Source organism: Humulus lupulus, chromosome 7, assembly GCF_963169125.1.
Source record: "Humulus lupulus chromosome 7, drHumLupu1.1, whole genome shotgun sequence".
In the NCBI taxonomy this organism is placed as follows: domain Eukaryota; kingdom Viridiplantae; phylum Streptophyta; class Magnoliopsida; order Rosales; family Cannabaceae; genus Humulus; species Humulus lupulus.
The window spans coordinates 90443728-90461670 of NC_084799.1; positions in this window are offsets into that span (position 1 = coordinate 90443728).

Below are 17943 nucleotides of genomic sequence, written 5' to 3' on the forward strand. Positions count from 1 at the left end.
TTAAATTTTATGGCTCAACTATACAGTCCTAGTTGCCAAATATTTTTACGCCATAGTATTTCTCATTTTACCTAATCCTAGATTTTATTTTATTTTTCCATTTTTAGGGTTTACCCCTCGTTCCAAGGCCAATTTTCTTTGCATAGGCTTAAACCCTTTACCAAATTAGCAAAACGGCTATAAAATTCACAAAATAATATTATTTCACATAATATTATTTATCGAAATAATATTTCAGATAACTCTTCACCGGCTCCAACCGGCTACTAACGGGTGTTCAAAACACGAGATGTTACAATACCTACTATTTATAAAAGTTCGTCCCCGAAACTAAAAACAGATGGGGATTCCGCTCCTGCATCTTGTCTTTCACCTCCCATGTAGCCTTTTCAATGTTGTGGTTACACCACTGCACCTTTACCAAAGGTATTGTTTTGTTCCTTAACACCTTGTCTTTCTGATCCAAAATCGTGACTGGTTTTTCCTCATAGCTTAGCTAAGGATCATGCTAAGTTCATCGTAAGTTAGCACATGAGTGGGGTAGTTCACGTACTTCCTTAAGGTTGACACATGGAGTACATCGTGAACTCTAGAGAACATGAGCATAAGGGCTAGTTGGAAAGTCTCCTTTCCAATGCGTTTAAGAACCTCAAATGGTCGTACGTACCTAGGGCTCAATTTGCTCTTTTTCCCGAACCTCATAGCTCCTCTCAATTGAGCTATCGTTACAGTACCTTGTACCCAACTTCAAATTCTAAAGGTCTCTTTCAATGATCAACATACTTGCGTTGGTGATCTATAGAGGTCTGTAGTCTCTGACGAATCAACCTAATGTCCTCTATTGCTTGGTCCACCTCTTTTGATCCCAAGAATTTCCTCTCACCAGTCTCATGCGAGTGGATTGGAGATTGACACTTTCTTCCGTATAGTGCCTCATACGGAGCTATTTTTATCAAGTCATGATAGCTATTGTTGTAGGCGAACTCAATTAATGGAAGTTTTACACTCCACGAATCTTGAAAATCTAGCACGCAAGCTCTTAACATATCTTCCAAGGTCTGAATTATTAGTTCGCTCTGGCCATCCGTATGTGGGTGGACAGCAGTAATAACTTGAATTTAGTTCCCAATAAGCAGTACTAAACTTGGGTTTAGTTCCCAATCCCATTTGCATTCTCTTCCAGAATGCTGAGGTAAATCGTCCATCACGATCGAACACTATAGAGATTAGAACCCCATGTAATCGTACTATCTCAGCAATGTACAAGTCTGCAAACTTATCCACACCATCTGTTGTCTTAATAGGTAAGAAATGAGCAGATTTTGTCAATCTATCCATGAGAAACCAAATTACATCGTGCCCCTTTGGAGTGTGTGGTAACCCAGTAACAAAGTCCACGGTGACCCTTTCCCATTTCCACTCAAGGATCTCTAGCAGCTGCATTAACCCTGTGGGTCGCTGATGCTTTGCCTTAGTTTGTTGACACGTCAAACAATGTGTTACGTACTCCGCTACATCTCTCTTCATTCCTACCCACCAAAAGTATCTTTTGAGATACTGATACATCTTTGTGGTTCTTGGGTGCATATCGTAAGGAGTATTATGAGCCTCATAAAATATTTTTCTTAATCTCCTCATCATCAGGCGCACATAACCTACCCTTGATAACCAACACTCAATCCTCCGAGATGTGAAACTCTGGTCGCATGTCTTTCATAGTATCATGCATCAGTCATTCGATCCACGAATTTGCGAGTTGTCCCACTTGGATTTCTTCCATGATCATGGGTTGCACAAATAACTTTGTCAATCTTCCCACTACTATGTCCAAATCCAATTTCAATACATCGGTTTGTAGTTCTTGGGGTATTTCTTTCACAAAAATTACATAATCCATTGGTTGTCGACTTAATGTGTTAGCTACTTTATTAGCCTTGTCTGGGTGGTACAATATATAACAATCATAATCCTTGAACAATTCTAACCACCTCTGTTGTCTCATGTTTAACTCTTTCTGGGAGAGCAAATATTTCAGACTCTTGTGATCCATGTATATGTCACAGTGGATCCCATAGAGATAGTGTCTCCAGATCTTCAATGTGAACACTACCACTGCTAACTCCAAGCCATGAGTTGGATAGTTTTCCTTGTAATTTTTCAATTTTTGAGAGGCATATGCTATAACTTTCCCATGTTGCATTAATACAGCTCCAAGTCCCTGACCTGATGCATCACTGTAAATTGCATAACCCTCTGTGCCTTTTGGGATAATGAGCACTAGAGCAGTTGTTAATATGGTTTTCAACTCTTGAAAACTATGTTCACACTTGTCTGTCCACTCATACTCGATGTTATTCCGAGTCAATGCGATCATAGGTGTAGCTATTTTGGAGAAACCCTCCACAAAATGCCTGTAATACTCTGTTAGGCCCATGAAACTACGAACTTCTTGTGCATTCTTTGGAGCCTTCCATTGTTTCACTACTTCGATCTTGGTTGCATCAACTGCAATTCCATCTCCTGACACCACGTGCCCTAGGAAACTCACTTGAGTCAACCAAAATCCGTACTTGGAGAATTTGGCGTACAACTTTTTCTCACGTAACCGTTGTAAGATCAGCTCCAGGTGCTTGGCGTGTTCTCCCTGGTTTCGTGAGTATACGAGTATATCATCTATAAACACGATCAAGAATTTGTCTAGATACTCACCTAGTACCCTATGCATAAGATCCACGAATGTCGCGGGCACATTGGTGAGTCCAAAAGACATCACCACAAACTCTTAGTGGTAATACTGAGTTCAGAATACAGTCTTGGGAATATCCGATTCCTTGACCTTCAACTGGTGGTATCCAAATCTCAAGTCAATTTTTGAGAATACTGATGCTCCCTGCAGTTTATTGAATAGATCATCAATTCTGGGCAATGGGTATCGGTTCTTGATCATCACTTTGTTGAGTTCGCGGTAGTCTATACACATTCTTATGGAGCCGTCTTTCTTTTGCACGAATAGTACCGAGGCTCCCCAAGGAGAATGACTTGGTCGTATAATTCCTTTATCCAGGTGGTCTTGTAAGTGTGCTTGCAGTTCTTTGAGCTTTGTCGGTGCCAACTAGTATAGTGCCTTTATAATAGGTATGGTTCCTAGAATTAACTTGATCTCAAACTTGACTTCCCAATCTAGAGGTGTCCCTGGAAGATCCTCAGGAAACACTTTTAGAAATTTGCACACCACTGCTACCTCAGTTGGTGGTAGCTTAGACTCCTAATCCTTTTCTATTACGTTCGCCAGGTAGCCGATACATCCATCGTCCAGTAATTTCCTAGCCTACATAATAGAGATTATAGCAAAATTCTTCTCACGGGCTGTGCCTTGGAACACGAACGGTTCTTCACCGGGTGGGTTAAAAGTTACCTTTCTTCATTTGCAGTTCACCACAGCCCAGTTTTTGGTTAGCCAATCCATACCAAAAATTACATCCTACTAATGTAAATTTAAAACTAGCAAATCCATGGTCAACTCCCAACCTTCTACCCAGACTGGTATGGCTCTAACCCAAGATCGTACCATCATATTCTCCCCTGAAGGTAAGGATACACCACATATATTTGACATAGGCTCAGGTTTACTGTCTATCTTATCAACATAAGAAGCAGCAATAAAAGAATGGGATGCACAAGTATCCATCAATGCATATGCTGAGTTATTAGCCACATGAAGCTGACCTGACACCATGTCGGAAGTCCCAACTCCTTTTTCACCCTGGGTGAGTGCATAGACTCGTGGTGCAGTTCCTACTGGCTTTGGTTGGTAGTTTCCTCCCTTTTGACTATGAGTCGGGCAGTTCCTGGAGAAGTGATCCGACTTTCCAAAGGTGAAGCAGTTGTTGTTGTCGCACTCACCTGGGTGGTGCCGATTGCATTTGTTGCACTACCTTTCCTGGAGTATTGGTCCTCCCCATACTTCGATAGCCTCTGGATGCAAACCTCACAGAAGATTCACTCTGATTGTTAGAGTATCTTCCTCGGTCATTTGGAACATATGCTCGTTCTTCAGCTCTGTAGGGCTCCTTCTTTTCTTGTACTAACTAAGATTCTTGGCGGATTGCTTGCTCTACGGCTTCATCATAAGTATCCGGGCTGGTCTTCTCGGTGTCCATGAATTGAGCTATCTCTCTTTTCAACCCCTTCATGAATTTGCGTACCCAGTTGGCTTCAGTGTGTACCAGATCTGAAAGAAATCTTCAGAGTTGGTCAAACTTGCGCACGTACTCCTTTATGTTAGATGACCCTTGGACTAGGTTGGTGAACTCATCCACCTTCCGATCTATCACTGTCTGGTTGTTGTACTTGGCATTGAACAAGATAAGGAATTATGCCCATTCCATATTTCCAACGTCACGCCTTTTCCTAGCAATATACCACCAGATGTGGGCATCCTTCCTCAACATATACACCACATATATTACCTTTTCCCTTTCGATATCTGCCATAAAGTTAAAGATTCTCTCCAGAACGCTGACCCATTCTTCTTCCATCAGGGGGTCCGAAGATCCTTCGAACACAGGTGGCTTTTGCTTGCTAAATCGTTCCAAGATTGGTTTCGGTTGTTCTATTCTATATGCATCAGCTGGTGGGTTGGCTCCAACCAGTGGGTCTTCTTGTGCCGGGAATTCATGTTGTTCGGGAACATCTTCCTGAGGTGCTGAGGGTGCGGGGTTGTGTGGTGATTCTGAGAATCTCTGCATCAATGTCTCAAACATCTGAGCGTTTACTGCATTATGGTCCTGCACATTCCTTCTTAGATCCTCTATCTGAGTTGCCAGATTTGGGTCCATATGTGCTCTTTGTCCTCGGCCTTGACTCCCTTCTCTGCCTCGGCCACGACCTACATCTTGTTCAACGGCCGCTCGCTCGGCTGGGTCTGATGGATTAACAGCTCGACCTCCCCTGGCTCGAGTGTTAGGCACCATCGTGAGTCTCTATACAATAATGTTTAAAACCTTTTAGTATACAAGTTTCTCGTGCACAAGGAAAAGGAAATAAAACCATAACGATTCAACTAAAAAATAGGTAGTCATAACATTCAAAGCGATAACCTAGCAATACAAAATGATCATGATAGATCATGCCATAAAATTTTAGTTAGCAGAACGATAAATACAAAATAGAACCCTAACTGTGGATGGGGTTTCTACATACACGTGCTACAACTACACAAAAGCCCCAACACCTAGTAGGTTTGCCAAGTCTTCACAAAAAGTATCAACCAGACCCTCCAACATAACCTAATCTAGGCTATCCATCAGCATATCCAGTTTTACGTCAGTATCCTTGTCAGTCTGCTCGGGATCCTCCAAGGGATCTACCGCCCTACCTCGAGGTATGATATCAACCACGGAGATAGGCCAATCCATGGCCCAAACACTAGTTGGATATGCATATAGAAGTCAATCCACGTGTTGCGAACCAGCCATCAACGTTTGTGATGAAACCATGTCTATATCGAGCCTCTCAGACAAGTGCTGACATATCGTACTCTCCATCATTCGAGTGTGTTGACCCTATAAAAGACTTCTGTCATGTGATGCGTCCATTGCCAAATGATAAGCCAATGTCGTTTATCGTACTCAAAGAGTCAAGGATTCTCATTGTTAATGAGTCTATAGTAATCAATCCTAGGCATAGGGATCATGGGTAGGTTTCCTATCACAATGTCACCTATCTCAGGTATATCGACCATATCCTAAAATTTATAGAATCGAGGTAAATAAAAGAAAGCAAAGGAAACAGATATGAAAAGACAGTACTTATAGTGAGTGTCGGTCTGTCTTGCAAAATATACATGTGGGTTTGTCTACAAAGTCGGCTCAACTCGAGCTCTAATACCACTTGTAATGACCCTCCAAACATACAAGGCCAAATCATGCGCAAATTAAATTTTTTTTACTTTTAACTCATTGTACCAAAAATCCATATAAAAAAAATTAAAAGATTGTATGCACACACTTTTAGTTTAGTAAACATAAATACAACTACTCTTCAACAAAGTTATAACAAAACAATTATCCCAAGAGAAATAACAACTCCTAGCTTTTTCTTTTCAAAATGGTGATCCATCAAAATCCTCCCTAGGTCAGGCCACATGTACATATCCACGAGCAGACTCCAGCGCTCACTACTCCACTTTGCTTTTGGACTTACCTACGACATGAAACAACTAGGTAAGTGAAAACGCTTAGTAAGAATAGCCTTGCACACAAATATACTAAATCTAGTAACTGGTTGCCCTAAGGTAGTTTCTGGCACCGGTCATTAGGGTATTGGATAAATTCACACCCTATCATACAATTTTCAATAATAGTCCTAACAGAAAAATTAAGCACATTGGTTGTGCCCAACAAACAATGTTCATACATATCAAAACCACCTGCATTTAGAAAATCCCAGACATTCAAGATATATAAACATATCTGAAATAAATACTCTAGTTGTTTCTAACAACCAAGTACACATATAGCATGATAACCTACACTCAGAAAATTCCCATAACATACAATATATCACTCATATCGTAATATCCTGCACTCAGAATATTCTCAGAATATTCAAATATATTTAACACACATCATGACTAAGCAATTAAATTATCAGCAAGGGATCCGGGCCACAACCTGGTTCCAGCATTTGTGTCCTGGCTCCAACCCGGACTATATTACCATTGTACTGACTCCAACCCAGACTATATACTTTTACCATGCCCTGGCTCCAACCCAGAATATATTACCATTGTCCTTTCTCCAACTCTAACTATATTACCATTGTCCTGGCTCCAACCTGGACTATATTACCATTGTCTTGGCTCTAACCCAGACTATATTATGGTAAGTTTCAGGCTTCAACCTGAACCTACTTACCATTTAGCTGCACAATACAAAAGCATTGCAATAGTGGCCATTAAGCATACCCTGATGTTAATGACCCAAACAAAACTAGTGTAATGTACCACTACAAGCACACACTAGTATATTCATGTTGTAGCCACGAAAGAAAAAGGTTAACTTACTTGGAGTCCTTAGCTCCCAGCTGGATCTTTATCACCGCTATTTGTTTTCCCTTTCGTGGCTACAGTAATTAATACAGTGTACTTAGATTAAACTATAACATACTCTTATAGCTAATAATCTATGATATCTACAAGCAATAAAGTTCTCTTAGAGACTCTATACTATAGCCTCTTATACACCCTACAGTCATACGACCAAATTTTGTTTCAACCTTTACAGTAACATGAGAAAATTGGCCTCACTGCAACACACTCTCTATGTCGTGCATCTTAATATTCTTTAACTGAAGAACTCTCTTATCAGATAACTCGTATATTGGTTTTAGGAAAATGAGTTTTACTCAACTAATAACATTAGAAAAACACCAACTTGTCGTCCTCTAACGAAAGTTTACCACTTTCAATCATTTACAAAAATACAAAATTTTGACCCTTTACAAATAAAATATGACAATGTTATCCCATTCTCTTAAAGATTGTACAAAAACTCAACTCTCATTCTTACCATTTTTTATCCATAACCTATGATACGTTATTTTTTAAAAGAATAAAAATTGGACCCTTCACATAAAAATGGTAAAAATCAACTTTTAAATTTAACTCAAACTGATTTGGGATTGGTTAAGTCTCCAAATTCTTATTTATCTTTGCAAAGGATTACTTCATCTCATTTCCAAAACTTTACTTCCACTATTTAATTTAAAGGGGTAAAATCTCCTTTTTTAACTTTTGCCCTAAGTTGAGTTTTGGGAAAAAAAAAACCCCTTAAACTATCGTTCATGTGTTCTGGGTCATAAGGACGGGAACTAGGCGAAAGCCTCGCATCAAAACTTGTTTTAGGTTAAGAGAACTAACCTCCCAAAAATTATTTTTCATTAAGGTTCGAAATTACTACCTTTCAGTTTTTAGGGCAAACTTAGAAAAATCATTTCTCTTAAACCATGACACATTTTTCTATTAAATTTTACAGGGTCTTGAAACACATCCTAACTAATTCCCTTCAAAATTTCATAATTTTTTGGATGGCAAAACCCATTAAAATTTTTAAAGCAACCTGGCAGTGCTTGCTGCCCAGAAGTTTTGTTTCCAGATTCTAGGGAAAATTTTGAAAAATCATATCTCTTTCTCCTTAACACATTTTCCTCTAAAATCTTATAGTGACCCTTATACATGTTTAAAATAACACCACAAATTTTTTTTTATAGAATTTTTATTTGTAAACCCCATTAAAAATTCAAAACAATCTGGGCAGTGCATGCTGCCCAAAAATTTTCCAGATTTACATCAAAATGTCAAAAAACGTTCATAACTTGGGTTTAAAAATACCTTTTTATGATTTTCCAAAGCCAATCATCTAGTACTCACAAGGAACTATGCAGAAACAAAATTATTTTTCACAAACTGAGAGAGTAGGGTACGATCTGACCTGTTGGAAGTCAGACCACGAATTATTGGCAGCATTCATTTTCACACAACTCAGCAACACTAAGCACATCTAGCATAACCCTAGCCACATGCATGCATGCAAATCATCAAATCAACCTATCTAACCCTCAAGCATAAAATAAACTCCAAAGACCAATAAAATAGTCTATAAAACCAGATCTACTAATATAAACCAAAAATACTCAAGAACCAACCAAAAATTCTACCTTTGATGGTTCTAGCTTGGGGGTGAGGTTCCCTTAGCTTTTCAAACTTCCTCCTTGTGTTCTATACACTCAAACCGAGCCCCAATAGTTCCACATGAATATTTTTAAGAGAGTGTTAGGGTATACGATTTTAGATGAGTGGAAAAGCATAAAAACTCTAGAACCCTTACCTTTGTTTTCACTAGATCACCAAAAATCTTCAAACTTTGAGATTCTCCTAGAACCACCTTTCCTGAACACCTAGAATACAAGATCCATGCCATGCATTTCCAGTAGATCTCATGCATGCATATCCACCCCTTAGGGTTTCAGATTTGAAGAAGAAGGGAAACAAAGTGACAAGGTTTCAAACTTAGTTGTACACTAGTCTTCCTTGATCTTCTCTTTCACCCAATGGAGAGTGAGTGTCTAAGCTTGAGGAGAGGAAGGAAATGCAGCCTCCAGGCTTGAGGACGCTCTCATTTTGGGAGGGTTGACGGGAAGAGAGAAGCTTGTTTGAGAGGAAATGGGTTGAGAGAAAGTGAATAGTTTTCTTTCATGAAATAAAAAAGATTAAGGAAAATAATGTGGAAGAGCACTAATCATTAGGGTAGTCTCTTGATCATCCATAGGGTAGGTTCCTAGACACTTGAGTGAACTAGGGCATAGCCTTGTCGCCCATCACACTCTCTTCCTCCCTTGGAAAAGACTTTTACTCCCTTGCCTATGTTTACCTCACTTTAAGGAACTTAAGGGCCGTTTTGGTAATTTCCCTCTCTAAAATACCCTAATTTTTTACCCTATAGTTTTAAAATATCTCAAAGTTTAATTAATTAAGTTAAATGTGTCCAAAAAATAAAATTTGTCATATATGACATAATTTTTGTAATTTTATCAAATTGACCAAAATTTCCATAGAGGCTAGAGCAAGAAATTTTGATTCTTAAGCCCGACCGATTGGAATTAAATCCTCAATAAATTTTTCTTAAATTTATTCGCTCAATTATACAATCTCAGTTGCCAAATATTTTTATGCCATAGTATTCCTCATTTTACCTATCCGATATTTTTTCCGTTATTAGGGCTTGCCCCTTTCGTCCAAGACTAATTTTCTTTGCATAGGCATAAACCTTTTACCAAATTAGCACAACAACTATAAAATTTACAAAATAACATAATTTCACATAATATTATTTATCGAAATATTATTTCACATAATTCTTCACCGGCTCTAACCGACTTTTGACGACTATTCAAAACACGAAATGTTACAATGCCCAGGTCGTGCAACGCCCCTTCGCCCAGCCGTGCACCCATGCCACCTCCACCCGAGTCGTGGCCTCCTCCACCGCTAGACCTTCTTTCCACTGCCCATAATGTTGACACACCTAGGGTTTGTGTTATACAAACCCTAATGTGTTGTTACCAAAATTATTTTAATTATTCATTTGATTAAAAATCTGAAATTGAATTAAATTTGTTTTAATTTGGAATTTCTTTAATTGAAATAATATTAATTATTTTCTTTAATTAAAATTGTTTTAATTATTCCCTTCCATAATTAAAATATGAAAAATTGAAATTATTCTGAATTTTAATTTATTAAAATTATTTTTTTTAATTTTACTTTTGAATTAAATTACCCAAATTCCAATTGGGCCTTAGAAACTATTTGAGTGTTAAAACCCAAAGTTTAATTAATTTAAAAAGTGGTTTAAAATAATTAAAAAGTTGTATAATTCAAAATGGATATGGAAAACTGTGGCATTGGCTCACCAAGACTACATCTCAAGGTTCGAGATCAATGTGCTCTTCATTAGGCCTTAGCTAGTCTAGGTTACATTTTCATGTTTTTTTTTTCAAGAGTTGTAATTTTTTTAGAATTACACAAAAGTTACCAACCCGCTTTTATTTACTTATTATAAATGTTTGAATATGATTAAAGTGTTTAATATTTTTTCACGCACTATAACATAACATTCATATACCCAAACAGTATGCAATTAGCATGCATTACATTAATTTAGAAGCATGCTATTAGGAACGTCATATATTTTATTATATGTTTATAGATGATAATTCATATAATAAAAACTTAGTCTTAATTACATAAGATGATAAATCAAAATTAAAGTTGTTTAATTTTTTATTTTAATGAAAAATACTTTATTAAAATAAAAATGATATTCTCTTAATTAAAGCAAAATTAAAATTAGAATTAAGGGCACAATTTTTTTATTTCTTTGCTTAACTAGATTAGTAATTATTCGAATATCATTTGGTAAAAATAATTAAATATATTTTTACAACTAAATTAAAATATATTGATATTGTGAAAAACACTTTTTTTTCTTCAAAATAGTGAATGGGAGAGGGAGTTATGACAATGAGTCTCATGATCTTCATTATTGGTTGAACACCGAGAGACATCGGAAGGGTCTTATGTCGCCTCTGTTTGCGGCCTCCCTAAGGAAAGGCTTCCGAATATGTTTATTTTATCTTAAGGTTGACTTCTCTTATGAGAATATAATTAGTGATGTATTTGATGGGTAATAATCATTTCACATATTTAATATATATTTCAATTTAAAACAATAAAAAATTACAGGGGCATTTAGGGGGAACCGGTTTAGTAACCGGTTAAGGTGTAAAACAAAGTGCACATTTCTGACATAACCAACCTGTCGTTTCTTCTCTCTCATTCACTCTCTTCTCTCACTTATTCCCTCTTATTCACTCTCTCATTCCCTATTTTCCCTCTCTTATTTGTAGAAACCCACTTCAGAGAAAAAAAAAAACCTTGCTTCTCCGCATCATCAAAATAATGTCATCCTCATCATCAATGTCATTTTATTTTGTATCAATTTTTTAATTTCTTCGATCATTATTAGTAAAGTATGTTAGTTTTCGTGAGTTATTGTCGTTGTTAGGGCTTTTAAGTTCATCATATTATAAGAAGTGATTTATTTAAGTTTTTTGGTTTGTTAATAGGACTAACTGTCATTTTTCGTGAGTTTGGTTCCTCAAGCACCATTTGGAGTTCAAGTTTCACGGTTATTCCGAAAGGGGGTTACTCAAAAATCCAGGTCAAGTAAAAATCTGTTAAGGTGAGATTTCAATTGCTTAATTTTGTCTCTGTTAAGTGATTTCATTTAGGTATTACATATCTTTGTTATGTATGATCAGTGTGTTTTTATTTTATCCTTTCTTGAGTTTGAAAACAGAATGCATTGCATGTGTTTGATAAATTGATTGGACTGTCCCATATATAAATTGAATAGTATAGCAATGTTGGAACAAAATTTAGTAATTGTCTTGGTATGCTATTAAACTTTTTTTGACTTGGCCTTTGTATTGCTTGATATTGTTTAATGTTTCTTTGATTGAGATTACATTGCCTATAATCTTCTACTGCATAAATTATAACACAATCGATATTTGAGAAGGTAAAATTATCACTTAGTGTCAAATATTTAAACACTTATAGCGCAAGCCGATCAATGGCATAGGTGCACTGAATTTCTGGTCATTCAAGTTTCCATCGACACTGCAACCAAGTCCTCCTATTTTTCCTTGATATGTTGTGGCCAATCTCCACTCTTGTCTAAAGCCTGGCTCTTGAACCCTTTTCAAAGTAGAAAATTATTATATATCCTTCACCAAAGAAAAGTAGGAAGTAAAGTAAATCATATGAAGAAATTTTCAAAGACTGATCGCAATCAAAATTGGGCACTTTATCTCTATGATATGTTGTTTGTTGTTCCAAAGTCCAAACCTCATTTCTTAATATTGTTTTTAACTCCATAATTACTATTTGTATGGATGACCATTTGGCTGACATGACACATATATAATTGTTTTGAGGACAGAACTGGGAAAAATTCTACACCTTCTGATGTATTACTATATAATTATTCAGTCTTGGATCGGTAGAGCAATCTAGACTAGTCTTCATTTCTTGAAAAAGTCTTAATTCACTGCTACTATTCTTATGGCAAGTCAAAGAAAGGCGAGGTTGAGAGTCCTATGATTATTCATCATTGTTTGTTTTATGTCTAGTTTTTGAAAGGAGAGCAAAAGGTTGGATACCATGCCACTCATTCATATAAAAAAAAAGTAATTAATTTTGATGTCCTTGATGCCCTCTGAGCTTAGCTTGGAGTGGAAATGGGAAGAGAGTCATGATTAATCTATGACATTTGGGTTTAAATTTTAATATTTTGTGCTTTAGAGGTTGAGACATTGGATTCAAATGGTGAATTGAATATAGATGCAAAATGTTGTGATGGTATTATTGGATTAGATTGGTCTCTTTTTTTAAAAGGCCAAGATAAAGATTGATGGTGTGAAAATGTTAGGATCAAGGGATAATTATTAGTTTAATTTATATGGGTGACATGCTTATTGGAATCAAGGGATAATTATTAGGTTATTATTAGTTTAATTCAATTATATGGGTGCCGTGCTTGTGTCATGCAGGCACTATTTCATAGTAAATAGATATTTGGTTCTATTATTCATTGGATTAGGATTTCATCTTTACTATCAACTTCTCCCCTTTTTTAATAAATTAAATCTTTTGTTGAAATAGATTTTTATTTTGTTGGAATAATACAAAAAAAAAAAAACTATTGGAAAATGATCACCTATAATCATAGTATATTGCTTAATTAAGTTCAATTTATCTTTAGTTGTGCTTGCATTGCTTAAAAATATAGTAAATTTCCCTTGCTATAACATTGTTTCAATTTTATTTTGAATCCAATTAGATGTCATCAAGAAAAAGAAAGTTTGGAGATCCAGGAGAGTCCAAAGTGAAGCGTAAAAGGCCAAGTGAGAAGAATAAAGGAAAAATTCCATCTAAAGATGACGCTAATGATCAACTAACATATAATAGTATTTTATAAATATCATGCTTGTTAGGGGTTTCATTCTACGCTGAACTAACCAAATTCGATTTTTAATGTACTTCTGTAGCACATACATATAGTTTATTGTCAAAACTATTATATTTAAGTATGTAGTCAATAAATTAGTTTACAATTTTGTTTTCTGTTAGTTTCATTAGCAATTTATTCATATTTATGTTGAATCTGAAACAGCTTTCATGCAAGTTTGATCATATCCAAACAATCATAATTTATAGCAGAATATATATTCAAAGTAGTTCTGTAAAATAAATTATTGTAAGAGTAGTGAATGAATATGTGTGTGCACATTCATTATATATTTATATATATACATGTATGAATGTATGTGTTGTTCTCTGAATGCATGCAACAGTATATATTGAAGAGATTTAATACATATGTGCATTAATATGCATTTAAATTCGATCTTTGGATAAAAGTTTAATATTGACATGTACAACAAGAATCCATGTGGCTTGTTCTGCTTATAATGTGATCATATCATTATATATCAAATTTTCTAGTCATACATATGTATTATGTATATATGTCACTATATATACATATGGCTCCATGATACATATGCGTATTAATTGAAATATTGTATTTCTTGCTAGCTAGTACAAAATGGCTATATTACACGCATAATGCGCTATATATCACTGCATATTTTCAACATCCACTGATCGACATTATATTTTTTAGATCATAATTAATGCTTTTGATATGTTTCTCTTATGGTTTACAAGAGATTTACAGCTAATTATAAAAAAAAATAGCAGGTTTAGAGGTTTTTATATTGGCTTTCCACTTCTATATATTTATTGTAATTATATACCTATGAATTTCATGCTAATAATATTGGGCATTGTAATATATAATTAGAATATGTATTAGAGATTAGTAAATAACTAAATGTAGTTTGATAATAACTGTGTTGTATATTGGACTATATATTATGTATCATCTTTACTCCAACATATATTGGCTGTACATTAATATAGTCTATATATTATATTATACAGGCAGAAGCTTTTGATATTAATTTTTCCACATAATCAAAAGTACACACTTCTTTATTTATATATATATATATTCTTACAATTGCTGTATCACAAGAGTATATGCAGACACTGAAATGTCCCATTTTCTTAAATGGTAGGAACAAGTAGATGAGACGATGTCTGTGGAGGCACTTATTAGACGACTTGTAAAGCAGTCAATGGCAAAGGAAAGTGGTCAACCCAGCAAAAGAAAACTAGTGGCTGACCCCAAAATGCAAGACGATGAGAAGATGTACGGCAGAGTTGGGTGTCATTGTCAAGACGATAAACTGGTGAAGCTCCTCAATAGTATGACTCCTAAATAGAAGGAAATAATTAGGGAGATAGAATTCAGCTCCCTTCTCTTTACAGATGTCCCTAGTGTTAGGGGCGAGCTAATATGGTACCTCTACAACAATATGGATATAGACGATTTTTAGCTAAATTTTGATGGGGCCAGCTACCCTATAACGGTGGAGGCTTTTGAAGGCATCATGGGAATCAAAGATGGTGGGGAGGATATATACTTTGACCAAATCATTGATGATGAGCACAACATCCATGGGGAAATACTCACTGACCAGCAGACCAAATGTAGTGACTTGATGGTCAAAGCCATGGAATCAGATGTTGTCGACATATATTTTGTCGCAAGATTTATGCTCGTCCCAATGGGCACATTTTTAGTACCCACTTCTGGAACATTTGTTCTAAAGGAGTGTTTAAATGTGCTCCAAGATATTGGCTAGATAAAGAAGCTCAATTGGGCCTCTTTTGTTGTGCAATTCCTCCATGATAGTGTGATTGATCTCCGTTCATGCATGAAGAAGGTTGCCCAGAACGAGAACAGCAAGGGTCATCACTACCTCCCAGGATGCACCTATTTTCTTCAGGTTTGAATTTCTCAACCATTAGCATTTTTTTCTTTATGAAATTTGGTGTTGATTTTAACCTAACTCACTGTTTTTTATAGCTATTCTATTGGAATCATATAAAGTGGAACACATGCCTATGCCCCATGCCATGAACTTCCACTTGCTTATTGGAAAAGCCAACGAGTAGCGAGTTTGGGGTCGTTTGTCTCAAAGGTCGGGGGTTACAATGGTAACAAGGTAAATAGAGATTCAATTAAAAAAATGTTGCATCCTAATTTTTTAGTTTGTCCCTAAGCATATTAAAAATGTTCATTAACCTTTAATCTAAATATTTGGCAGGTTCCTCTACGGAAGCCAATGTATCAGAGGCAACCCACCAGCCTAGCAAACTACATGACCTCATCCTCCACCCAATTTGTGACAACCCCAAACAACACTTGCTACAATAGCATCCTTAGGGATGAAATACAAATTCGAGATGAGAAGATGAAGGAGATAATTGACAAAGCTAACAATGCAAAGAAGAAATCAATAGACGTTTTCCAACAAGAGACTTCCAAACAAATTGGAAGGGAAATTTCCAATTTGAGGGAAAATATTGTGAAAGACGTTTTGCTAGCTCTTCTAGAGAAGAGTCAAACTCAAATGAGCCAGCGGTGCACATGACTAGTGACAAATGCCCACCAAAGAGAGAAGAAAAGGAAAAAGAGACTAACAGTGACCCATCTTCACCTATTGATGGATTGAAGGGCAGTGGTTCTGAGTTTGAACCAAAGATACCGCTTCCAGAGGTAATTTGTACTTCTCTATATATTTTTTAATACTTTAATGATGTTCACTTATCTTTTTGTCAAATATGCGGCTAAGAGTTTTTGTAAAATATACAAGACGACAAAGATTATGAGCAAGAAGAAGAACACTTTCCCAGGATGCTGACAGCTTAGCTAGCAATGAGGAACTTCCTCAAACCACTCAATTTGAGTTGGTAGCTCGAGCATCAATATCCATCGACAAAGGGATTGTTGATGTTGATAAGCATGTCATTCCACCAAGAAAATCCAAAGCAAAGAGCATCGAGTTCAGTCATTTGATTACAACACTTGCGTACAAGAAGTTAGAGAAAAAGTTCAAATTTAGCAAGGGTAACGTTGTCGGCCCATTTTCCATGAGGATTCCCCACACTGAACAAGAATTTAGGATGACGATGTTTGCAACGGGGAAGGGGTTGGATAAGCAGTAAGAATCCTTTCTAGTATACTCATTGTTTCATTATATTAAAAAATGTAATTATATTATTGGTAACGACATTCTCTTTCTTCCTATTGATAGCCAAGCTCTTGTAAGATTTGAGAATCTTGTACTGTGTCATGATGACTTTTCGACCTTGCTTCCAAAGATGGAGGTTCGGGATACGGTAATAGGATCTTACTAAACAATTATTTTTATGTGTTGATACTAATCCTTAAAATTCATGCTATGCATTGATTGGATCTTTGTTACTTGTAGATCATTAGCTATTATGCCCACATCCTCACTTTCATGGAATGGAAAATTGCAGTAAGTGGATTAGGTACATACTGGTTCATGCTGTGTCGAGTTTCGGTAAGTCAACCACACCGTTATTTGGTACTTTATTCAATTCTTGGATGTTTACAAACTATCTGACGAAATATCCTAGTTGATTTAAAAAGCATATGAATCTGGTGTTGCATATTCTATTACCACATGGGAAACGAAGAACAATTGGGAAAAAATGTTTTAGGGAAATCTCAAAACAATCGAACATGTGATTTTTTCTTTCCAAATATGCCAACCCTTACATAGTTATTAAACATGTCCTCTGCCCAATTGTATTTTTTTTAATTGGTTTCAGCTTATACTTAATATGCAGATCCTGGTTCCAGTGATCTACAAAATAAGAGGCAATCACTGGTTTATGGTAGATGTTGACCACTTTATCAGTAAGGCCTTTATTTGGGATAGCATGAGGACCTCCCAAGGTCCTAGAACCCAAGATTGTTGTGCTATGGATACCACAGAAATGGTAACTGATTATATTACTTAATGTTGTTCAATTTTTCTTTAGTTGAGAACACATTGCTTAGTGTATTAGTATATTGCTTTCCAGCTGCGTACATTTGATGATCTTTTTCAGTTGAATGTGAAATTGGAGAAGGGTGATGATTTAACCTTTTCGTCAATGGTTGTCGAGTACAAGGAAGGGGTCCCACAACAAGCAAATGGCATGGACTGTGGGGTTTTCGTGATGAAATTCATGGAATATTTCTCAAACAAACGCCAAGGTTAATTGAAGGTAATTTTATTAAGATCTCCTATGGGTGAATGTCAACTATAAGTTTGAATGTAGGTTGCTGCTACATGAGTTTTCACTTTTCAATATTATTATGGCTTATGGTC